General features: G+C 40.7%; 1 protein-coding gene across 12 annotated transcripts in view; it reads left to right on the top strand.

Annotated features, from left to right (window-relative positions):
• Positions 1-25,891, top strand: part of JAK1 (Janus kinase 1) — a 149,457-nt gene that overhangs the window by 33,318 nt on the left and 90,248 nt on the right. For 5 of the 12 annotated variants that reach the window (XR_014052676.1, XM_081486550.1, XM_081486544.1 and 2 more), the window contains exon 2: positions 22,854-22,971. The exons of the other annotated variants lie outside the window; for them this stretch is intronic. The gene's annotated coding sequence lies outside the window, so the exon portion shown is untranslated. The remainder of the gene's footprint in view (positions 1-22,853; positions 22,972-25,891) is intronic. 12 annotated transcript variants of the gene reach the window in all.

The following is a 25,891-nucleotide window of genomic DNA, read 5'->3' on the forward strand; positions in this document are numbered from 1 at the left end:
CAAACTTCAGGAGTTGGTGATGGACAGGGAAGCCTGGCATGCTGCAGTCCATGGGGTCGCAAAGAATCAGACATGACTGAGCGACTGAACGGAACCTTATGGGATGGTTCAGGATTAAATGAATATAAATAAATGAGGAGTAATATAGGTAAAAGGCTTGACATGGTTCCTGTGTATATAGCTAACACTGATACAGTGTTTGCTTATATTTATTTTCCTCATTAATATTCTTTCTCATTTGAGATTTCCCAGAGATTCTGTACTCATTTAAAAACAACTCTTTTTATGGCTTTAGGCTCATCAGTAGTGACTTAAGAATTCTTACTAGGGGGAAGAAACTTCTGTTTGGATAGTTTTATCTGAATTCCTTTCCCTTGCCTTTGGTGAGGGGAGTGCCAGGGAGAGTGCAGTACAGAGTCAGAAGTCAGAGGGGTACAGAGATGTGTAGGCACAGGCACCAGTGGAACTACTTACTGCCTGGCACATGGTTGGGCCCTTGGGATTATTTAATGACAGAAGCAATGATTATTCCCTTGTGTCAATTTAAAAAATGCCACAGTGTTAGTATTAGCTAAAGTTGAACAAAGATACATGAGAACTCTCTGTACTGTCCTTGCAGGGCTTCTGTACATCTAAAATTATTTCAATATAAAAGTTTTTAAAAATCGAGGGAAATGGAGAGTTCAATGGTTACAGAGTTTCAGTTGTGCAAGGTGAAAACAGTAATAAACATGTACTTAACAGTTCTATAATGTACACTTTAATAACTGTTAAAAGGATACATTTTATGTGTTTTTAAAAAGAAAAAGGAACTTCCCTGTGGTCCAGTGGTTAAGACTCCGAACTCCCAATGCAAGGGGCCTGGATTCGATCCTGGTCAGGGAACTAGATCCCACATGCTGCAACTAAGACCCAGAGCAGTCAAATAAATAAATAAATAAATAAATAAAATTTTTTTTTTTAAATTTAAGAAAAAAAAAAGGCAACAAAAAATGTTGAAGAAAGAGTACCAGCAACAAAACTGGCACATAGCACCATGCCTGGCACACAGTAGATGCTTAATACATGTTTGTTGGATGAAGAGTGATAGTCCTAATAGTCTGTTGTTTGGATGTCCCCGTTCTTGTGTGTGTATTTTTAACCATTATACAGGTTTTTTTTTTTGATATCTTAAAGTTGCTTTCAGTGTTTTGCTTTTATAAACAACACCTTGATTTAGCCTCACAGCTAAATTTCTGTGTGCATACATTATGTTTTCTTAGGATGTATTTCTGGGAGTCACATGGTTCCTATTTTTTTTTAGGTCTTTTCATCCCATTACCAGATTGCCATTCCCCACAGCAGTGCAGAGAACAGATTTTTGACAGGCAGAAATGGGAGATTGGGGTGTCAGGGGAATAGCTCCTACACAAAAGAGGTGCCATTTGCACAGTAAAGTTTGAGCCCCCTCTGAATGCTGGCTTGAGTTCCCAGAATGTGATTCCCCGGGACACAGGAAATCAGCCTTGGGCCGTATAGCTAGTGCCCAACTGCTGTGGTTCTGGTGGGCTGGATTGCTTTTACCCTCTGACTGGGGATGGGGACTGAGATGACTGACAGCCAAGGTGGACTGCTGATAGCTGCCCTCAGTGTACAGAACCTTACTGTTGACAGATTAGAGGAACAGAAAGGCAGTATTTTTGCTTAGGCCCTCCTTCCCCTGGGAGCTTCAGTCTGCTGGAGTGGGGAAGAACAGGGTGGGTAGGTAATACAGACCTAATTAGAAATTGCCTTCCTCTCTTGGGAGGAGAAAATAGCAACTCGCTCCAGTATTCTTGCCTGGAAAATTACATGGACAGAGGAGCCTGGCGGGCTATAGTCAATGGGGATGCAGAGAGTTGGACATGACTGAGCACACACACACATGATTGTTAGAGCTTGACAAATACTTTGAGGGTATCGGGTACAGTGGATTTTGACTCTTTGGAAATCAGGGTACCCTATTTCAAATCCAATCCCACATGGAACCTCAGTGTACTAAAAAGATTTAAATTCCGACTTACAAATATCATAACATTGACTTACGATAACGGCCAGAGAACATTGAAACTGATTTCATGAGCACTGAATTTTGAGTTGGGTTCAGAGTGGCAGTCTCCATCATCTGCCAGTTTTACTACCTTGTTTATTTCTGAATTTAGTTTTGGTTGAAGTATGTAAAAATCTGATTTGCCTGGGTAAATAATTGCAGGTAGTTTATTAGTAACTTACTTTGTAGTTTCAGGATACTCTTCAATTAAACTGACCCAGAAGCCTGAAAGAAGAATAGAGGGAACTTTTATCACAAGGTAGAATCATGGTATTTTGCCAGTGCTTTCATTCTTTATGACATGGAGCAGGACAGAGGATAAGGTGTGCACCCTTTATATTGCAGTGCAGCTAGTTAAGAGATTCATTTGTTACTGTATAACTGACTTTTCCCTTGTAATAAGAGTATGGTCCCAGCAGATGTACTTGAGATTTGCCTGGCATGTTAGTTAAGCGTGCTGTAAGTGTGCCTAGTAGTATACTTGCTTGAGCAATTTTAAAATGGCAGACAAGAATAGGCCTGAATTTGAAAGATAGAATTCCAGCTTCCTTCAGAATCAGTGACATATTTATAAAATGTCCAAATAAAAGCTGAGAATTGATGAGAAAAGCTTTATTCTGAGATCTGCAGAAAGAAAATGTGAATTTATTGGTTGTCTTCAGTGGGTTAAAGTTTGCTATAAAATTTGAATTTGTGGGGGTTTATTATGATGTAAAAAAATTGTCAAATATATCTTAAAGTTGAAATCTGAATCCATTTTTTCCTCAGTAATATATAGCACTCAAAACCTTTTGGTTTCTTAGAACATAACTTGAAAATCCTTGTCTGTTATGTATTACAGCCTCACTCATTTTGTAAGTGATGAAACTGAGTCCTTCCTGGAGAGAGGTAGTGACTCATCAAAGATCGCTCTGCAAGTCACTGGGAAAGCTGAGAGAGGAATACTTGGGTCTCTTTGTTTCTTTCTCTAGCCTTTTTTTTTTTTGCTGAACAAAGGACTCCCCAAGGGGTCAGAAGCAGAGAAATGTAAGTGGCCGCCTCCTCTGGTTTTGTGTATGCATGTGTGTAGGCACGTGAGTGCACTACTGTGCATGGACTCACACCAGACACCCTGAGTGGTGGTAGCTTCAGGGGAGAGGGTGAAGTGTATGCAGTCTGGGGTCCACAGACTAGGCTTGCCTTTCCTGGCTATACTCCTTGTTCTGACTCTCACCACTGTTTGCTGCGTGAAAACACAATCTTCTCAGGACTCAACTTTCAGGCTGCTCTGCTCTGACAAGTAATAGTAGCTAATCTGATAAACTAGTCTGAATTAAAGGTGAGAGTGAGCTAACTGGCTCCCTCTCCCTGTTTTTGCTTTATCATAAGCATCTCATGGAGTAGAATGCTTTCACCCCAGGTCACTGTTTCAGGAACACAGGAATATGGACGGGTGTTCTTGATAGTACCTTTTGTGCCCTTAAAAACCCCATGGTACAGAGACCCAGCCTTGAGAAGTAAGATTGCCTCTCCTCTGGGCTGCTACTGATCTGCATGTTGCCTTTGTGAGAATGAGAAGTGAGTGGCTTGTCTGGGTCGGGCAGTCCTGCACTGGAGAGCGTGGACTGACGAGCAGAAGGCAGGTGGTATTTCAGCTGTCACTTCCTCACTCAGTTGGATACTCTTGGAGATGCACAACCTGCCCACTTGTACCCTCTAATCCTGATCCTGCTGAACTGGAATTCAGGCTCTGTTACCCACTTTTGACCTTGGTCAAAAGCTCGGGCCTTGTGTTTGGGCCTCATTTAGCTTCCTGTGAAGTGAAGCTTTATAAGCACTTCATTTTGTTGTGTAGGGGTCAAATAAGCATTTAGCACTGTGTGCCTGTGGTACATAGTAAATGTTCAGATGATTGTAGTGGAAGTTACTAGATTGCGAGGTGGAAGGCTTTCGATACCCACAGGAAGTCTGTTTGAACCTACTAATTGCCTTCTCCCGTATTTCTGAGGTTCAGAAGCCTAAACAGTTGGCAGGACTCACTGGAGCCATGTTGGGATGGATTTTAAAGCCATTCCCAGGCTCAGTGGGACATCATGCTATGATGTGTATTTGCTGTCCTAGTCTTAAACTGTCATCATGGGCAGGATCAATGGCGTCCTTTATAGTGGTTCTAATTGTGAGTGAAATGTTTACATTCCAGTCCAGTAGATGCGATCTTCCTATTGACTTAAAATAGTGACTGCTTTTCTGCTATCTAAGAAGGAATAGAGAAGTTTTAGAACTACCACTCAATTCCTCAGACTTATTAAGCACCTCCTTAGGAGCTAAGCATAGTTCTAAGGTCAGTATATGAAACACAGAGACAGTAAGACTCTACTTGGCCTCACAGCAGGGCACAGATGGCGAGTGATTTCTGTGGGGCTTTGCTGGTTGATGGTGGGGTGGGCACCTTTGGTACTTAAGGGCATGGCCAGGAATACTAAGAATCCTACTATGTGCACAGGGACAATACTGTGCAAAAAAGAATTTTTCTGTAGCCTGAGTGACTTTTTTTTTTTTTTTTTTTGCTTACATGAGTTTTAAACTTTTCTATCCAGATAGTCTCGAAAGGTGGAAAACCTGTTTATAACTTTATGAGCTTAGAACCCAGTTTCATTTTACATAGACTATCTTATGCATCATTTTGGTATACTCTTGAGTTTTCCAGGAATGCAGCTACTATATAAATTGATATACTACACTATATAAATAGTATACTACTTTATTTTGTTTGGAACTTTATCAAGAGCTGTTCACCATTTTTTAAAATTATGTTACCAGTGTGCTTGTATTTGTGTCAACAAGAACACTCAGTATCTGCATTTGTAGTTGTTACATTTATGGTTCTCTGCTGCTTCAAGTATTAGACTACTTCATTATATCTGCTAGTGTACTTACGACAGAGCAATTACTTACTGAAAAACAGATACTTATAAATCCCTTTAAATTTGCCTTTATGTATAATTTGGATATTATATTGATTACTATGAAATTTTGCATGTAAATAGTTTATATATGTTCATTTTGGGGTGGTAAAGGGAACAGTATAAAATATATGTTTTAAAAAAGGGGGAGGAGAATGTTGAGCATCTTTGGTTTAGTGCATTGGTTTCATATTAATTAAACCTGGCATAGAGAGAGGTTTAAACTCTGTTCTAAGTCATGGTATGTGTAGCCTTGATTCTGGGTTGTTTTTTTTTTTTTGCTGTGTTGCATGACTTGCAGGATCTCTGTTCCCCCATCAGGGATTGAACTTGGACCATGGCAGTTGAAGCCTAGAATCCTAACCGCTAGGCCACCAGGGAACTCCTGTGTAGCCATGATTCTAAACTCATTTGAATAAAGAGTTGTTTTTAGCTGATGGTTTGAAGTTCTAGAAAATGGGTGTATCTGAATGGATGTGAAGTGGTTACAGTGGTTTAGTCCACAGCACCCTGCGCCTGAGAATCTTAGCCTGAGGGACTGTAATTCTTGTCAGTAGTCACCACAGCCAGCCAGTGGGAGTGTCCCCGTGTGATCTGAACCACAGTGGTTTCAGAGCAGAGAGTATCAGAATGTTCTTTTGAAATATTAAAGTTATCTGTTACTGCTCAAGAGTGAGTTTTGCATTTTCAAACTTCTGCAATTTAATTAAACACTGTTGCATAATCACTTGTGGTCTCAGTGTAGTTTATAATCAGCGAGAGTAATGAAAGGGTAATGAGACTGGAAGTTAGAGAAGCAAAACTCTTCCCCTAAGGCCTTAAACAGATAGATGTTAGGGCCAGCTGAGTACTGATCCTGGAAACATATAATAAAGTGGTAACTATATTATGCATCAGTCCTTGTAGACTGAAGTTGATGGAGATAGGTGGTGGAGGAGGAGGTTAGATTGGTGTGAACCTTGAGGGGAGGAGAATAGAATATAAAAAAGCTGTAACTATCTCTTACCGTGATATTCTGTGCTGTTATTACCCAAGCAGTCACCTTGACTTGTAGTTTGAATTTACTTTCATAGTAATTAATAAATTCCTTTTCTTTACTACCTTATGTATGATTTCCTCTGTGCTTGGTGACACATGAAAGGGAATTGGTATTACAGATCCAGAAACTTGAGCTCAGAAACTCAAGTCCCCAGGGCCACACAGTTCGTAAGTGGTAGGGGCAGGATTTGAGAGATGCCAAAACCACTCCCCAATGCGTTTCCATATCTTCATTCTAGAGATGGTGATCATGATTAAATTGTTTACTCACCATGTTTCTACCCAGATTGTAAAGCAGATCTCCACTGGCGCAAGACTTAGAGATTTGTCATAAATTTTTGACATATAGTCTGTGATTGTATTTAAATGAGGTACGGTTAGAAGGTTCCAGCCCAGTAGTAATTTAGCAACTTAAAGTGTTTGACAAGCATGGTTAACCAAAAACCTAAATCATACTAAATGTTTGAAGTGGTGAAGGGTATGGGAGATTTTTATATTGTTACTAGTCTGTTTTTAAAATGTGTTTGTAAACTGAGAAGCCTAGGTGAATGTATTTTTACTACTGATGTTAGTCTGGCTTTGGAAATTCCCTCATTGTGACTTCTTGTAAGCGTGGCTGAATAAACTGACAGGGGATTCCAGCCCTTATTGTGTAATTAAAGGTGAGGACATAGAGTGAATTTGCACGCCCCCATATGGCTATTGGGAAGTTAGTTGCAGCTGCCAATGAAACTGGTCAATGAAAAAAATCTTATTTTTTAAACGGGTGGTCTGGCTAGCTGTTGTCAACTAGCTACCTGAAGAGGATGTTTAATAGTATTTTTTTTTTCTTCTTAAAAATAATCAAATAAGGAACCCAACAGCACCTTTGAATGCTGAGGGAATTTTTGTACTGAAGGGACTATTGAAATCTCTGTTTCTCAGGAATGCTTACCAAATGTCTAAACGTTAATATGTAGAGAGGATTGCAGGTCCCAGGCTGCATCATGTTATCTGTGCAGCTCTGTGAGTTGAGGCCAGTTTCTTCGTCTCTTTGTCTCCATTGACTCCAGCCATGTGATAACTAGCACTTTCTGTTCTGAGGGTGCATTTCAACAGTTCTCTCCTTTAGTCAGGAATAGAAGAGGGAGCACATTTGGGGTCAAGCCCAAACGGGTAGGCAGTCTCAGTTCTCATCCTCCTGGCTCTTCTCCCCACTCCTGGGATTTCTGCTCTGTCCTTCTCTTCCCCTGCCTGTCCAGGCTTCCTGACCCACTTTGTGAGGGACAAGAGAGCAAGGTGAGGAGACCAGACTGGATTGGGTTTAGCCAAAAAACTGTCTCTGGGCCTGGTTCTAATTTTGGTTCCATGATGACTTGTTCTTTTTGGAAATAGAAGGATCCACTCGTTGGTGATGTTGAGGATAGAGATAAGTGACCGGTAGTAGCTTTTATTTTCATATACTGTTTTTCTTTAGCTGTCACTTTCATAAGCAAAAGTGATAACCCTGGCAATCCACAGTACAATGGGGATAAATAAGATAGGGAGAAGGAAGTTTAAGAATCATTTTTCTCATCTACAGTGTTAACAAAAGATTGAATTAGTCTTATGAGTAAAATCACAAGAGTTTCCAGAAGATTTTATTTGATTTGTTTATTTTCTTATCTCCAGATCACATAGCAGTTTGGTAAGAAGAGCCCAGGTTTACTACTTACTAGCTGGATATTCTTGGGCAAGTCACTTAAATTCTCTGAAACCTTATTTCTTCATTTGTGAAATGAGTACAGTGATGTCTGCCCTAAGTACTTTAGTGGATCACTGGGAATCAGCTAAATTAACAGATGTGAAAATGCTTTGTAAACTTCAGAGGGCTGTATAAGTCAGAAGGATAATTGTTATTATGGTTCCAGGTATCAAAAGTCTAGGTGGCTGTACATGGACAGGTGAGAGAATCATATTTTGGGGCAACTGACTGGATGATCTGTATTCCAAAGCCCAGAAAGCCTCACTGGGTTTTTTCCGAGTGCTCCTGTTCTGAGTTTTGGAGTGTGGCCAGAAACACATGCTATACTTACTAAAGGGCTTTGGCACTCTGTAATGTCGGATTGCTGGCACCAGAAGATGAAATGATAAAGGAACATCTCATTATATTCAGATGTGTGAATCATGCACATTTATGAGTTACTTTAAAAAATGGAATCATAATAGAAATGGGCATGGATTCAACTTATTTTTCTCTGCTTTAGCAGTTTTCAGGTTAAAAGTCACTGTATTTGTCTTAAAACATAGCATTTATAAAAGGCTTTTAGAACTTAAGCCCCGTGTGAAACACCTGAATTTGAAACTGTCTTTTAATTTTCCTACCAGTAGATTATGAGAGGCAGTTTCACATTGGCTGTGTCCCTGTTGTACTGCTGTGACTCTTACTCAGTGAATCAGAAAGTAGGAATGGATCGCTACAACTCTGTTGACCTTCAGTGAGCCTCCTGGTCGTTTATTCTGCCCACTTGTTTTACAGTGGGGGAAAACTGAGGTCAGGAGCTAGATTAGGGCAGAGACAGGATCAGAACTCACCTAGTCTGTCACAGTGCTGACAGGGAGATAGACTCCACTGGGATTTAGTCACTGCCTTGACTAAGAGGCTAAGAGGGCCCCCTCCACCACCACCAATTCATTACGTTTAAAATCACAGCTCATGTAGTTTAAGCCGCTGCCTCTGGTTTAGTCCTTTTCACACTTGGAAATAATTTTCAAGGATTAGCCTTAAAACCACACCACCTCTTTATGCTTAAGAATTGTGCTTGATTTCATATAACTAGGTGTGGTCACAAGGAGTTCTCCTTTTCTGTATGGGGCTACTTTTTTATTAATCAGTTTAGTCATATTTGTCACTCTTCTTAGAACTTATTTCTTTTGATTTAATTTACTATTTCTCAGCAAACGTTGGGTTCTTAATCTGTGCCAGGCCCTGTGCTAGGTAGGTGCTGGGATAGGGAGGCATTCAGTGATGGAAGGGCCTTGTATAAAAACTTGACTTTCTCTTGAGAGAATCTTAAGTACCATTCAGGCCCTACTGCACCCCTGCTTGTGTTTATAGTAGATAATGGATGGCCAAAAGAAGGAAACAATCAGTAGGAAAAGTAATGATTTTTTTTCCCCCTAAATATCTGTTCTCAGCCTAGCTAAGGAGACAAAATTACCAATAAATAGTAACACAAACTGGAGAAGGCAATGGCACTCCACTCCAGTACTCTTGCCTGGAAAATCCCATGGATGGAGGAGCCTGGTAGGCTGCAGTCCATGGGGTCGCGAAGAGTCGGACATGACTGAGTGACTTCACTTTCACTTTTCACTTTCATGCATTGGAGAAGGAAATGGCAACCCACTCCAGTGTTCTTGCCTGGAGAATCCCAGGGATGGCGGAGCCTGGTGGGCTGCCATCTATGGGGTCGCACAGAGTCGGACACGACTGAGGTGACTTAGCAGTAGCAGTAACACAAACTGGCAAATAAAAGTCAAGGACATTCTTGTATAGTCAAGGTTTTAGAATGTTGCTACCATTTGAGATGATCTTTAGAGAAGCACAGGATTCAAATAACTGGAGAGAATAAAGTAATTGACAATTAATGACTATCTAAAAAGAACCTCTCATTGTGTCAGAGGCTTTACTATATCAGCTCATTTAGCCTTTTTGGGAGGGAACTTTAATTGAAAAATGTATCAAACACATGGAAGAGTACATAAACCGTGTGTGTAGTTTGAGAGAAATACCCAGGCAGTCATCATTCAAGTTAAGAAATAGAAAACATGATCAGGGTTTTAGAAGTCACATGGTGCCCCTCTCCACTGCACTTCCTCAGAGGTAATAACCATTCTGACTCTTGCGTTAATCATTCCCTTCCTTCCAGTGTCTTAATAGATGCCCCTAGAGCAAGCACAAGCCTGGTTACATAAGGAAAGGGAAGTGTTCCCCTCACTCTTCTCAGGAGAAAGGGCTCCATGGTCCTCGTTTGAATTCAGTACTCCTGGATCTGAACAGAAGCTCTGGATCAAGTCTGGATTTGAAGTTGAGAGGTTGTGGGACCCTTTTGGGGTAGTCAGTGGAAAAGGTCATGAGAAAGTTGTGGGAAATGGGGCTCCTCACAGTTGGAAAATCTGGAAGACTAGTGGGTCCAGCTGCTGGGAGCCTAAAGTATGATCAAGGGGAGTGGCTGCCCTGTATTTGATTTTTGCTTCTCAGCCCACCCTTGCTTATGTTAATGCCTCAGGTGTAGGCTGCAGCAGAATATGAACTTTGTGGGGTGAAATGGTCTTTTACTGTTTCAGGCATCAGGATATGGGATGAAAAACAAGAAGGAACTTCATCAGTGTATGATTTAGTTCAGTTCAGTTCAGTCGCTCAGTCGTGTCCGACTCTTTGTGACCCCATGAATCGCAGCACACCAGGCCTCCCTGTCCATCACCAACTCCCGGAGTTTACCCAAACCCCTGTCCATCAAGTCGGTGATGCCATCCAACCATCTCATCCTCTGTCGTCCCCTTCTTCTCCCGCCCCCAATCCTTCCCAGCATTAGGGTCTTTTCAAATGAGTCAACTCTTCGCATGAGATGGCCAAAGTGTGTGATTAAGAGAAGCCAAATTCAGTTAAGGATCTGGCATTCTGCCCCTTGATGAGGTCTGTGGGGGTCTTGTTGATTCTACCTCCTCTCTTTTTGAGTCTTAGGCCCCACTGTGGACTGTTCATCCCCTAAGTGGCTGCAGCTCTCATCCTGTGATCTCTGTTCTGTCCCCTAGAAATTCCCTTTGTCTTGTCTCTGTTTAATCTTTATTTCTTGTGTTGGAGCTCTCCTCTACTCGCTTCTTGAAGGTACATTGTTGTTGTTGTTCAGTTGCTCAGTCTTGTCTGACTCTTTGCAACCCCATGAACTGCAGCATACCAGGCTTCCCTGTCCTTCACGATCTTCTGGAACTTGCTCAAACTCATGTCCATTCAGTCAGATACCATCCAGCCTTCTTTTCCTCTTACCTTCAGTCTTTCCTAGCCTCAGGGTCTTTTCTAGTGAGTGTGCTCTTTGATCAGGTGGCCAAAGTATTGGAACTTCAGCATCAGTCCAGTGAATATTCAGGACTGATTTCCTTTAGTATTGATTGGTTTGATCTGCTTGCTGTCCAAGGGGCTCTCAAGAGTTTCTCCAGCACCACAGTTTGAAAGCATCAGTTCTTTGGCACTCAGCCTTCTTTATGGTCCAACTCTCACATCCGTACATGACTCCTGGAAAAACCATAGCTTTGACTATATGGACCTTTGTTGGCAGTGATACACTGTACATAGCAGGTATATATAAATATACATACACACACACACACACACACACACACACATATATATATATATTTAAGATCTTGAATGTCTAAATATGCCTTTATTCCTTCTTCACACTTTATTCATAATTTGGCTGGTTAAAGGCTTCTAGGTTAGAAATTGTTCCCCTTCAGAATTTTGAAGGCATTGATTGTTTCCTTGCTTCATGCAACTGTTAGAAAGACTCTCAGTTTTGAAAGAAAGGAAGAAAGCCAGCCAGCCAGCACAAAACACTCTCAGTTTGTGATCTTTTGAAGGTGGCTTCTTTTATTCTTATTTGAAAGCTTTTTAGACTTTTCTCTGGTTTCCAGTGGTCCCTGTAATATCCAGGGCAGGTCTTTTCATCTTTTCTATTTTTGGGCCTTTCCAATCTGGCATCTTGTGGCTCTAGGTTCTGGAAAATCTTTCTTAAATGATTTAGCTGATGATTTTTTTTTTCTCTCCATCCTCTCTTTCTTTTCTGTAGTAACTCCTTTTACTTAAATGTGTGACTTTCTGACCTTAACTTTTTAATGTTTTCTCTCTTATTTTCAAACTATTCTTGGCTGAGCAATTTCCCAAATTTTATCCCCAGACCCTTCTATTGAAAATTTTGAAATAAAGGTATAATTTTCATACAGTAAAGTGGACAAATCCTCTTTTATTTCACTTAGTTTTTTTTTTTTTTTTTAATGTTTGTTTATTTTTGGCTGCGCTGAGTCTCTGTTGCTACACGCAGGCTTTCTCTAGTTGCAGAGACCAGCTGGCTACCCTTTCGTTGTGGTGCACAGGCTTCTCATTGCAGTGACTTCTCTTGTTGTGGAGCAGGGGCTCTAGGCATGTGGTCTAAGTAGTTGTGGCACGTGGGCTAAGCAGTTGTGGCTCTCAGGCTCCAGAGCGCTGGCTCAGTAGTTGTGCAGAGGCTTAGTTGCCCCATGGCATGTGGGATCTTCCCAGACCAGGGGTCAAACTGGTGTCCCCTGCACTGCAGGGCAGATTCTTAACCATTGGACCACCAGGAAAGTCCTATTTCTCTTAGTTTTGACAATTGTATACACTCAGGCAACCACCACCCAAAGCAAAATATAGGACATTTCTATCAACCTAGAAAATTTCATAGGACTCTTCCAGTCCTGTGTTTCATTTCTGCTGTCATCTTTTTAATATTCAAGAGTGTCTTCGTCTCTGAAATTTTACTTGAAAGATATGTTATTCTTGCTTCATAGGTAAAATATATTCCTTTATCTCTCAGAAGACGTAATATTTTTTTCTCTGTGTGTAAAGTAGCTTGGTTTATTCTGAGTTGTCTCTGTGTTAGAGGCTCTACTCAAACATTTATCTTGGCCATTCATGATTAAACATGGGGGAGCATGTGCATGGGGCTTGTGAACTTTGAACTTCACTGAAGGGTGATTTGAATGGGCCATTAATTGGGGGAACTCCTAATGTTAGTATCTATCTTTAGGTTTGTTCTTATTCTGCAAAAAGTGTTTCCGTCTCTTGCCTGGAGGATCAAGGGATTGGCTGCCAGCATTTCTGAAGCGATGTGGGGAAGAGGGTGGCAGTTACAGCATTCAAGCCTTCAGCCTTCTTTTTTTTTTATTATTTTAATTGGAGGCTGATTACAATATTGTAGTGGTTTTTGCCATACATTGACATGAATCAGCCATGGGTGTACATGTGTTCCCCATCCTGAACCCCCCTCCCACCTCCTTCCCCATCCCATCCCTCAGGGTCATCCCAGTGCACCAGCCCTGAGCACCCTGTCTTATGCATCGAACCTGGACTGGCGATCTGTTTCACGTATGATAATATACATGTTTCAATGCTATTCTCTCAAATCATCCCACCCTTGCCTTCTCCCAGAGTCCAAAAGACTGTTCTTTACATCTGTGTCTCTTTTGCTGTCTCGCATATAGGGTCATTGTTACCATCTTTCTAAATTCCATATATATGCGTTAGTATACTGTATTGGTGTTTTTCTTTCTCAGCCTTCTGTGTGTGTGTGTGTGTGTGTGTGTGCAGGCATAGTCCCCCTGTGCACCGTGATGTCTCCATTGCCTGGCATCTGTAGTCCCAGGATCCCATGTCTAATCCTTTCCAGAAAATACGCCTCTAGGCCTGTACTGCTCTAAAATGCAATAGCCACTAGCTGCATTTAGCCATTTAAACTAAATTAATAAACATTGAATAAAATTAAGACATTAATTCCCCATTTGCCCTAGTCACATTTTAAGCTCTCAGTAGCCACATGTGACTAGTGGCTACACTACGCCACAGAGCAGATAGACAATATTTCTGTTATTGCAGACAGTACTAGTTTAGACTTGTGCTATGGTGGAGGAGTGGGCAAAGAATGCTGTTTCTCAGACACCTCTCCCCAGTCTTCCTCTTTTACCCCAGTTGCATGGTACTGGGATATACATTTATTTGGGCCTCAGCTTTTGCCACTGTCAGCTTGGGATTCAGTTTTCATGGGTCATCAAAGTTGTTTTTCTATACATCTAATTGTCAGTTTCTAAAAGTTGCAGTTTTCTTCTCCCATTTTGTAGTTTCAACCTTAAAACAAAAATGTCTTACTATATTACTTTATACACACGCACACATATTTTAGTAGGGTTTCAAGAGGGAAAGAAATTGAACACCTGTGTTCAGTCTGCTGTTTTAACCAAGAATCCAGATTCATTTACTCTTCACAATTCTGAGATGTAATTTATAATAAGTGTGGTTATTTTCCTTTTACAGTGATGATAGGCAGGTAAAATACTTGGTTTAAGGTCAGTAAGTGGGATTTGAACTTGAGTCAGGCTTAAAAATCTGACATCTATTTCACTGAATAGTATTGTGCTTCACCTTGTACTCAGGAAAAACCCTTGCATCACACAGACCTCAAGTTGCAATGCTTTGATTCTAGTTATATTTTTTAATTTATCAGCCCAGCTATTTCTCAGTTAAACACACTTAAGAGGTAAATCGTGAGTAATTGTCTCAGAAAGGTTTTTTTCTTCCCAGCTGTTCATTTATACTTTGTTGAAGGACTTCATGACTTTTTTTTTTATTTGTTTTGCCATACATTGACATGAATCCACCATGGGTGTACATGTGTTCCCCTTCCAGAATCCTCCTCCCACCTCCCTCCCCATCCCATCCCTCCGGGTCATCCCGGTGCACCAGCCCCGAGCACCCTGTATCATGCATTGAACCTGGACTGGCAATTCATTTCACATATGATAATTTACATGCTTCCATGCCATTCTCCCATATCATCCTGCCCTCGCCCTCTCCCATAGAGTCCATAATACTGTTCTATTTATCTGTGTCTCTTTTGATGTCTCGCATACAGGGTTATCTTTACCGATTGACTAAATGAAGTGAAGTAAGCCAGAAAGAAAAACACCAATACAGTATACTAACACCTGACTTCTCAACTTTGTGTTAGCATTCCCTTCAGCAGTTCTTGAAGGTTTGAGGGTCAAAAACTTTTTGTTGTTTCAGCCTTTTATTCAAACTGCTGTGGTCATTCTCTTATATGAAACTTGTCCCTGTACCTTACTCTTCACTTGGATCCCACTTTCTATAAGGCAGTGAGTAATCCTGTTTATCTTTGATCCCCTAGTATCCAGTCCCTTGTCTGGGGTCAGGATTTGTGTTTGTCACACTTTGGTTGGATATCATTTTTTTTCTTTGGTTCATCGCCTTGCTTCCTAGCTGCTGGTTTCTCTGCCTTCTATCTCTTGCGTGCCCAAGAAGACCAGTACAAATCGGTCCTTCTCAAATGTAGCGTTCATTGGCCTCCTCTAACCTTTGCTCTAAACTCCTGGCTCCTCAGCCGGGCCTAAAAGGCTGACCATGGCTGCCTTTCCTCACCTCTTTAGTCCCGTCTTTGGCCACCCACTGCCACATGTCACACAACCTTACATGTAGAAAAGTCTCTACATGCTCTTGAATCTGTGCCCTTTACATGTGCTTTTATTTCCGTGTAAAATGTGCTGTCTTCATTCTCACTTGTTTTTCCCTATTCAGTATCTACAATTTTTCACAAATCTCAGCCCCAGGATATTCTTCCCTGTGAAACCTTGCCTGACTGATATCCACCCTGATAGAGGGTTAGAGGATTCTGCTTTCTGTTCCCACAGCACTGCATTTCAGTATTCTTCATCCACCCCCACCCGTCCATCCAAATCAGATTCTGCCATACATGTTATTCTGCAGTTGGCTTTTTCAACTCAGTGAGTCCATGGCAATTTTTCCTTTGTTGTCTTTGAATTCTGTTGTGTATGCTGCTGCTGCTGCTAAGTTGCTTCAGTCGTGTCCAACTCTGTGCGACCCCATAGATGGCAGCCCACCAGGCTGTGCCGTCCCTGGGATTCTCCAGGCAAGAATACTGGAGTGGGTTGCCATTTCCTTCTCCAGTGCATGAAAGAGAAAAGTGAAAGTGAAGTCGCTCAGTCGTGTCCGACTCTTCTTGACCCCATGGACTGCAGCCCACCAGGCTCCTCCGTCCATGGGATTTTCCAGGCAAGAGTACTGGAGTGGGTTGCCATTTCCTTTTCCATCTGTTGTGTATAGTGTAACCATAAATTCCACTTATTTCTATTTTCCCAGCATAATTATGAAAGGTACCCTACTGCCACCTTTTAAAGTCTCCCAGTTTGGACAATAAACTATTTGGCCAGCTACCAATCAAACACATCCAAGTGAAGGCCAAGTTTTCTTTATCCAGTGGAGCAACTAAAGAGGAAGAAATACTTGGGGTATGAAATATCGAATTTGAAATATCGAATCCTGTTTGTCTCCAACCAGCAAGAGAGGAAAGTCCCATACTGTACTTAGTTATCTTTGATGCACCTTCAAAGTCTGAATGTTTCATTTTCCAGAAGGACTGCTGATTTTTTCCAGAAGTACTTTTATAAGGAGCAGTTTATATTTCAGAAATACATCTTTGCTTCCCTTTCCTGATGCTAACATTTAAAAATCAGTTCCAGTATAATAGAAAATGCAAAACCTTCTTGGATTCTTTCTCCATGGAAACTCCATGGGGTCCTGTACTGTGACATGCAGCTTGAAGGCAAAGGAAGAAGAGCTTACCTCTTCCATAATGTGAAATGGAGATGAGAATAGTTCCCTCCTCAGGGTTAATGGGAGATTGAGGCCAGGCATGCAAAGAGGTTAGCACAGCCAGAGGCACAGTAATAAGTGCTTAGCAAATAACAGCGTTTGTTGTTGTTATTATTATCATGACACATCATATTTTGATGTAGGCTCATTCAGAAGATGTTTATGAGGGTGTTGGGGGAAGAGTGAATAGGATCTACTGCACAGCTTTCTGATTGCAATGTGCAAGTCCTCAGCTGCCCTTCATCACTGCATTGCAGAGTGGAAAAAAAGAAAATAGAAAAAAATCATATGCATCGTAGAGGAGAGAGTAGAATGAATTAACTGTGGTCGATGGAGGGACATCTAGTGTTATCTGCATCTACCTTCGAACTCTTGAGTTGGCCAAATTTGGGTTGGAATTAGAGGGCTGGACCTTAGAACCACCTGAAGAATTTAAAAAATACTCTTCTCTGAGTTCCGGATTCAATAGGTCCAGGGTATAGTATGGAATGGTATACTAAAAAATAGTATATTTTTTCAGAGTTCCCAGGTGATCCTGATGTACTGGGTTTGAGAATTACTAGATTAAGTGACTGTTATCCAGTAATTCTACAAAATGTTTTCTAATAATTTGCTGCTTAATGTAGGACAGGTGATGGCATAGTAATACTCATTTTAGGGTCAGAAAACAGAGACAGATTATTGTAAATGTACTAAAATGGAGAGCTCGAAATTAACTGAGGTAAGCTGAATTAAATTTTATGAGAGTTTTGAATTTAAGCCTGTCATGCATCATGTTGTTTTTATCCAGGATCCTTGGAAGGGAGCGGGGAGCAGGAGGGCAGATGCAAGAAGCAGCCATCTGCCACATTGCCACTGCTTAGTGAACAAGGAATTACAGGTAGAAACGGTCAAGAAACTGAATTTGGCCCCAGATAGCTGAGGTCCATAAGAAAGGAATGAATTCAGTGAGTCCAGAGGCTTACATCTTCTCATTCACAGAAGAACACTAAATGCCTTAGCTTGATATCTGGCTTCCTTAATTAACAATAATCTTTGATATTCAGACTGCCTGCCCCTTTTGTTGCAAACTTGTATATAGCCTGACTGCCTCTCCTACCTCTTCAGAGCAATTTTCTCAGAGCTACTGGGATGTTGTCTCCTGGGCTCAGGGTCCTAAACATTCCCACCAAATAAAATAACTCTCCAATTTTAGGCTGTGACTAATTGTTTTAGTCGACAGAAATGAAGTAACAAAACTGTGAAATCAGCAACAATAAAAAAAATCCTGTTGTAAATGTAAAATACTCAATACATAATAAACCGAGGTTTGCATTTAAAACGTGGTGGTTTAGTCGCTAAGTTGTTGTCCAACTCTTGTGACCCCATGGACTGTAGCCCGCCCACCAGGCTCCTCTGTCCATGGGATTTTCCAGGCAAGAATACTGGAGTGGATTGCCATTTTCTTCTCCAGGGGACCTTTTCAACCCAGGGATTGAACCCGTGACTCCTGCACTGCAGACAGATTCTTTACCGACTGAGCTATGAGGGAAGTTTTCTCCCTATATGTGAAAATATCTTCAACTTTTATCGCTTTTATTGAACAAGAGAAGAACTTATGTAGGTCCACATCTGTAACATCTAGCTGATTAGGGTCATGACCTAGATTATTTAGTGGAAATACCGTATTGGGTTAGGAGTTGATAGACCTGGGTAGAGCCTCTGCTCTGATATTCCTCTTTGCAAACTTGAGTTACTTAACTAATCTCTTTGGTGTGTGCTTTTTTTGTCTGTAAAATGGGGTAATATCATTGGCCTTCTCTATCCTACATGATGTTGAGGATATAAAGAAGTAGTATATTTGATAGGAATGTAAAGTCATGATGAGCTCAGAGTGTACTTGTTTGACTGGGAAGGCCCTGGTCTACACCTGTTGTTGGGTATCATTATTAGTAGCAGCCTCTTAAACTTGGGCTTCCCTGGTGGCTCATCTGGGAAAGAATCTGCCTGCAATTCGGGAGACCTGGGTTTGATCCCTGGGTTAGGAAGATCCCCTGGAGAAGGGAAAGGCTACCCACCCCAGTATTCTGGCCTGGAGAATTCCATGGACTGTGTAGTCCATGGGGTCGCAAAGAGTCAGACACGACTGAGCAACTTTCCCTCACTCTTAAACCTTCAGGTGTCCCAGTTTGGGTGATAAATTATTTGGTCATCCTGTATCCGTAACACCCATTCATTGTTTACTGCTGCAGTAGGAATTCTTGCAGTCTCAAATCCCAAATAATTTACTGTTTTTTTATACATGGTTTCTGATAATTTTCTTCAATCTTACGTCAATCTTATCCCTCTCGATTGATCAGTGGTTAAGAATTGTTTTGTTTGCTTGATTCTCAACTCCTGAATAGTTTTCTGGATTTGTCATCGTTTTTAGCATTTTATACACTTTATTTGCTCATTTTGACTAATGTGTCCTAAGGAAGTATTAATACATTCTAAGTGTCAAGAAGAGGACACGAATCATAGAGGGGGAAGTGGATTTGTGGGAAAATACTTTAAAAAAAAAAAGAGAGAAATTCAGTTTTTAGGCTGGTGGCTTGACTTGATTTTTTGGACTATACATCCCTATGTTGATATTCTCAAGTGCAATATAAATCTCTTAAGTAGTTGGGATAGCTACAGAAGCTTCAGGAGATCGAATTTCAAATGCTACTTCTCACCTCAGGAGAAATTTGTTTTAGAAATAACATAGAAAAAATATTCTATTTCTTGAATAACTAGTGCATTTTCTTTGTTCCCTTTGACAATGAAAAGAATGTATTATTTCCCTTTCCTTTTGGACACCTGGAAACAGTTTGTGACTCATCTATTTGGAAAGCTGTAGCTTGCAAATAATGTTCCCTTTGTCTTGACTTCTTGTCCTCTGGTATAATTTTCTCGTTTCTGAATCTTGGTTTTAGTCTTAATATATTTCTGTTTTATTAAACATATCCTTATAAACTGCCTTAAAATCTTGTGGGTTAATTCAGAGTAAATAAGTAACATGTTTTTGTTCTTAGTATTTTTGTTTTATTAAACATATTCTTATAAACTGCCTTAAAATCTTATGGATTAAATCAGAGTAAATAAGTAACAAATGTAAAGATAGTGTTATAGTTTTGACATTATTTTCATGGAACTGTGTGTAGTTTAAAAGGCAAAAGCTTTTGTGACAAAGATATCTCTGTATTACCTAAAAATACTAACGAGTATACGTTGATGTACCAACCCACTGAAGAAGTCACCTCCCCGTAAGAATAAGGGCTAAAACAAATTAGCTCACCATGTTGCCTGTTAAAGCTCTTGAACAAAGAATCAATAAAATGGTTGTGTTGAAACAGTAACATGAAGATAAGGATTGAAAGTTCAAAAATTCAACCTGGATTAGAACATCCATTTTCTTTTCTCTAAGTGCTTCTCATGGTACTGTCTCTCCTTGTCTCTTCATCATGATTTTTTCTTTCTCTGTTTTCTCAGCTTCACTTTCCTGTCTACCTATTCTTCCTCATCTTATCCTTTCCTTCCCTTCCAGCCTAAAACTTTTGTATTTGATGACCAGCCAGTTTCCTTTCCATATCATCTTCTAGCCTGTATTAATATTAAATACCACATCACCCCCACCTGATTTCAACCTCTTCTTCCCTTAACCCTCTCTTCCTAATCATCTCAGACCATGTTCCAGCTTGCTTGTCAGCAGCTCCTGTGTGAAGCAACCCATGCTAACCAGCTATCCTCAAACTAGGAAAAGAAATACATCATTAAATAAAAAACTATAATTTGGGGAAAAAACACATCAGATTTGATTGGAATGCCTTAGATTACATTCTAATAATTGGTTAATGGTGGGCTTCCATGGTGGCTCAGTTGGTAAAGAATCTGCCTGCAGTGCAGGAGACCTGGGTTCGGTCCCTAGGTTGGGAAGATCCCTTGGAGAAAGGCATGGCAACCTACTCCAGGATTCTTGTGTAGAAAATCCCCATGGATAGAGGAGCCTAAGTGGGCTGCAGTCCATGGGATCACAGAGTCGGACACTACTGAGCTACTAAGCACAGCACAATGGTGGGAATGAGAAATAAAAACATGGCAGTAGCTAGCATGTTAGCCAGCAGTAACGGTAGAAGCTAAGTTCTTGTATTCTTTGTTCATTCATTCATTCATTTATTCACTGACTCAGCAGCCACTTATTGGGAGTTTATGTTGCCACTAATGTTTCTGTGGTCTGAGCTTTTGATGACTAGAGCTTGATGAAGCCTGTGACCTTGCCTCAGAATTTAATGCTTGATTTTTGAGCTGGAGAAAGGCTACCTCTAATGACGCAACTTCACCTATGCATAGGGGTTTGTCTTACTGCATTCAGACTGCTGTAACAAAGTGTCAGAGACTGGGTAGCTTATAAATAACAGAAATTTATTTTCCACAGTTCTGGAGGCAGGAAGTCTAAGATCAGAGTGCCAGCGTGGTTGAGTAAGGGCCTTCTTCTGGGTCACAGACTTCTTGTTATAACCTCACATTGTAGAAGGGGCTGGGGAGCTCTGGGGGTCTCTTATGAGAGCATTAATACTGCTCATGAGGGCTCCACTCTCTCAGTCTAACTACCTACCAAGGGTTTCACCTCCTGACACCATCACAGTGGATATTAAGATTCCAATATGTGAATTTGGGGGGAGACAAAATTCAGACCTAACAAGGTTATATTTACAAACACAGTGAACACTGAAGGTGTGTGTGTGTGTGTATGTGTGCCGTGAACATACAATATATATTTTTTAAAAACTGTGGGCATGTTTCCATTTTAGCAAGCTTGAAATGAAATACAGCAATTTGAATATCTTATTAGGATTATTCAGATGGCATTTTGCTAGTAAAAGGAGAAAAACATGAAGACTGGAAAAGATAGGAGCCTTAGCCATCTGCTTCTGCTCTGAGGTCTTTGGGACCGTCTCCCAGATGCATTAATTCAAGCAAAACATAATTTAAAAAATCTGCATACTGAAATTTTTTACTAATTGGAACAAATTAGTAAAACAAAGACTTGCCTGAAAGCTTGAACAGTGAAACACATGAAAAGGAATAAGGAATACCTGGAAATGGTAGCTCAGTAGAAGGGCCTCTGTCAGGTTACAATTAATAGGGATACAGCTCAATATGTATGTCGTTTTGAGAGGATCACCACTATGAAAATAAGGACCAAAAGGCTAACCTTATATGGCTTTTTGTATGGCTTAATATGATTTTAGGGTTTTTGTTTAAAGATTTGATTAAAAATTATCTGTGATTACAATGCATATATTTAACCTGAGCAGTGCTGACATGACTTCACTTTCCATTACCAATTCTGCTAGAGATAAATGGACATTTTTAAGGTGTCTGAAATGTTCTGTTAAGGAGATCAGTAGTATCCTTTACTTTGTCATTTTGTTTCTTAATAGTTTTGCTTTGGACAGATGGGAAAGTGCTGAACATTTTTGAATATGTCTCAAGCTCCAAACTGGAGAAATCTAATTTGTAAAGATTTTGGCTAATGAGACTAATAGAGTAAAGGTTTTCATTATATTACACTGAGTGAGTAGTTTTGGTGAGAGTGGAGTCCTCCTAGTTTTTTTTGTCTTCACTCCCTGGGAGTAAAGGAACATGTGCACATTTCACGATTGCCCTTGGAGGTAGCTCCTGTACTTCTCAGGGGCCCTGCTCCTTAAAATTAGGGGAATCATGGTATGTCAGGGCTGAGCACACACTGGTAACACATCTTATTTTTATGCTTTCATCGTGCCTAAGAACCTGAGGCTCAGAAAGGTAGAGATGTATTGTGGCAAACTCTGGGCCTGGCACACTGTGTAAATTCCACTTTGCTGCAGGTCTGGGAAAGGCCCAGAGAGGTTTATTATGCTAGAAAAGTGGTCTTCTTTCCTTTAGAACCCAGCCTTTTCATTTTCTAATAGTTATTCTTTAAGGACACCAGTGCTCTTAGATAAAATGTGAACATATATTGCTTTAGTTCATGAAGCACCCCAACACTCAACCCTGTGTATCATATTTTCAGTTCAGAATTGACATTAGGCTGTGGAAGTATCTGAACTGGTCCTCTCCCCCATCATCCTTATTATCCTTTAAAACATTTTACACAATTTTACGGAAACAGACCAAAGCTATTACTGAAAATTTGACTGTATTTTGGATCCATAAACATTTCTGTCCTTTGTATGCATTTCCTTACCACTTAGAGTAGAGGTTTATTGGAAGAGAAATTTTGAGCATGTGCATTTGAGAGAGAAGAGTAAAAGGAAAAAAGAACAACTTAAGTTCAAAGGTGAAAGAAGTAGTATTTAGCCCCCCTCTCCCTTTTCCTTTAAAGCTTCAAAAGGTAGTATGGAAGAGTGGGAGCAGTCCTTCCCTATGTATGTGGAGATCTGAGTTCAAGATGTGGCTTTTGTCATTACCTTACTCTGGATCCTGTCACCTCTCTGAACCAGGTATTCATTTATTTGTTCCCTATTTACTGATCATTTATTGTGTGTCAGATATTGCAGATACTATAGAGAGTAAAACTGACACAGCCCTACCTTTTTGGTGCTTACATTAAGAAAAAAATGGTGACTGATAATGAGGTGGTGAGAAATTGTTGGATATGTGACCTTTTGAAGCTATGCTGGTAGAATAGGTGATGGTTTGGATGTCAGATGTGAGAAAAAAAAGAGATGTCAAGACTGACCTCTGAATTTTTTGCTTAAACAACGTAGTTAATAGTGGTGACATTTACTGAGATGTTGAACTCAGAGGAGGGGGGAGGTGGTGTGCAGTGGTGTTGCAAGAATCTAGTGTTGTTTTTTATATTGACTTTAGACACTTGTTGTCCCCCAAGTGGAGTTCCTCTACCTCATTCCCAAAACAGTCACATCCAGTTGCATGACTAAAATGGCACCTTTTTTTTTTTTTTTCAAATAGTGCTGTGTCAGTCATGCAACTGGATGTGATTGCTTTGGGAGTGAGTATGGATAGAGGAAAGGTGAAGATCCAGGTTGGAGTCCAGGGCTCACCAACATTTGGAGATTGGGAAGTGGAGGAGCTCTAGCCTCTGAAAAGGAGGATGATAGATAGAACCTGCCCCACCCCCTCCACTGCCTCCAGTTGTTACAGGAGTCATGTAAGCTATTTATTACACATCAACAAACTGAAAGTGCGTAACTGCATGAATAAATATAGAAGTAGGGGAAGTTATTTAAGGAAATCATTTTCCCACTTGATTTTTCTTCTGAAAATCTGTTTGTAGGGAATTGTTTGTAGGGAGTTGGATGAGGTGTGTGAATTTGGTACGTACCAAAGGTTCCCAGTGTGTAGGTTCTATAACTGGGGGGAGAGGCTGAGGGTGGGGTGGATATGGGAAATTTTCCAAGAGGTCTACCACATGATGTATGCTTTAAATATACTTTTATTTCTGTTGTTTTAAGAATCAATCCAAGAAAATATACAGGAGAGGGATCATGAGCTATTAGTACTAACAGAGCTCTCATATTTAAAAAAATTAACACTGATGTTTGACATACCTAGAGATGTATACATTTATGATAAGTAACTGTACTAAGTATGAATTGGATACAGTTGGCATCTGTTTTTGTGGACAGATACCTGTTTGAGTTCCCCAGTCCTGTTTGAACTTGCCGTATCTCTCAGTCTCTGCCACCTCTCTTCTCTGTCTTCCCTTAACCCTTTTCAGGGTTTCCTGAAAAGTGGGCTCTCTGCTGGGAAGACTCTCTGGCTAGCTGCCAGTGTGTCATATAACTAAAAGAGAAGACTTGCAAAAAGATCAGGGATGAAAGCAGGAAAATCAAATGGGGTGAAGGGGAGAGAAGCAAGAAGGCAGAGGCTAATGAAGGCAGAGGATCCTCTGGGATGGAGTTGGTGAAGGGTGCCTCCGTTCAGTCCCAGGTGACTGCTTCCCTTTCTCACTTTGGGTTTTCTTTGTGCCCAGCTGCTATTCTCAGAATTACAAAGACTTTCCCCAGGTATTTGGGTTATTGGGTAATAGGAAATAAATGTAACTTTTCCCAGGCATTACCTTCCAGAACACCTGCTTTAGGTGACATTACAAAAATACTCTGTTCTCACCATCTCTTTATGAGTACCTTTTAAGTTTGAGCTGATTTAACTGACATTTTGACATGTGAAGTCAAGTGGGCCTTAGAAAGCATCGCTAAGAAAAAAGCTAGTGGAGGTGATGGAATTTCAGTTGAGCTATTTCAAATCCTAAAAGATGATGCTGTGAAAGTGCTGCACTCAATATGCCAGCAAATTTGGAAAACTCAGCAGTGGCCACAGGACTGGAAAAGGTCAGTTTTCATTCCAATCCCAAAGAAAGGCAATGCCAAAGAATGCTCAAACTACCGCACAATTGCACTCATCTCACATGCTGGTAAAGTAATGCTCAAAATTCTCCAAGCCAGGCTTCAGCAATACATGAACCGTGAACTTGCAGATGTTCAAGCTGGTTTTAGAAAAGGCAGAGGAACCAGAGATTTAAATTGCCAACATCTGCTGGATCATCAAAAAAGCAAGAGAGTTCCAGAAAAACATCTACTTCCACTTTATTAACTATGCCAAAGCCTTTGACTGTGTGGATCACAATAAACTGGAAAATTCTGAAAGAGATGGGAATACCAGACCACCTGACCTGCCTGTTGAGCAACCTGTATGCAGATCAGGAAGCAACAGTTAGAACTGGACATGGAACAACAGTCTGGTTCCAGACAGGAAAAGGAGTACTTCAAGGCTGTATATTGTCTCCCTGCTTATTTAACTTATATGCAGAGTACATCATGAGAAACGCTGGGCTAGAGGAAGCACAAGCTGGAATCAAGATTGCTGGGAGAAATATCAATAACCTCAGGTATGCAGATGACACCACCCTTATGGCAGAAAGTGAAGAAGAACTAATGAGCCTCTTGATGAAACTAAAAGAGGAGAGTGAAAAAGTTGGCTTAAAGCTCAGCATTCAGAAAACTAAGATCATGGCATCTGGACCCATCACTTGATGGCAAATAGATGGGGAAACAAAGGAAACAGTGGCTGACTTTATTTTTCTGGGCTCCAAAATCACTGCAGATGATGATTGCAGCCATGAAATTAAAAGACACTTACTGCTTGGCAGGAAAGTTATGACCAACCTAGACAGCATATTTAAAAGCAGAGACACTACTTTGTCAACAAAAGTCCATCTAGTCAAGGCTATGGTTTTTCCAGTGGTCATGTATGGGTGTGAGAGTTGGACTATAAAGAAAGCTGAGCGCCGAAGAATTGATGCTTTTGACCTGTGGTGTTGGAGAAGACTCTTGAGAGTCTCTTGGACTGCAAGGAGATCCAACCAGTCCATCCTAAAGGAGATCAATCCTGGGTGTT

The sequence above is a fragment of the Giraffa tippelskirchi genome, chromosome 5 (genome assembly GCF_054371585.1).
Source record: "Giraffa tippelskirchi isolate mGirTip1 chromosome 5, T2T-mGirTip1v1.2.pri, whole genome shotgun sequence".
Classification (NCBI taxonomy): domain Eukaryota; kingdom Metazoa; phylum Chordata; class Mammalia; order Artiodactyla; family Giraffidae; genus Giraffa; species Giraffa tippelskirchi.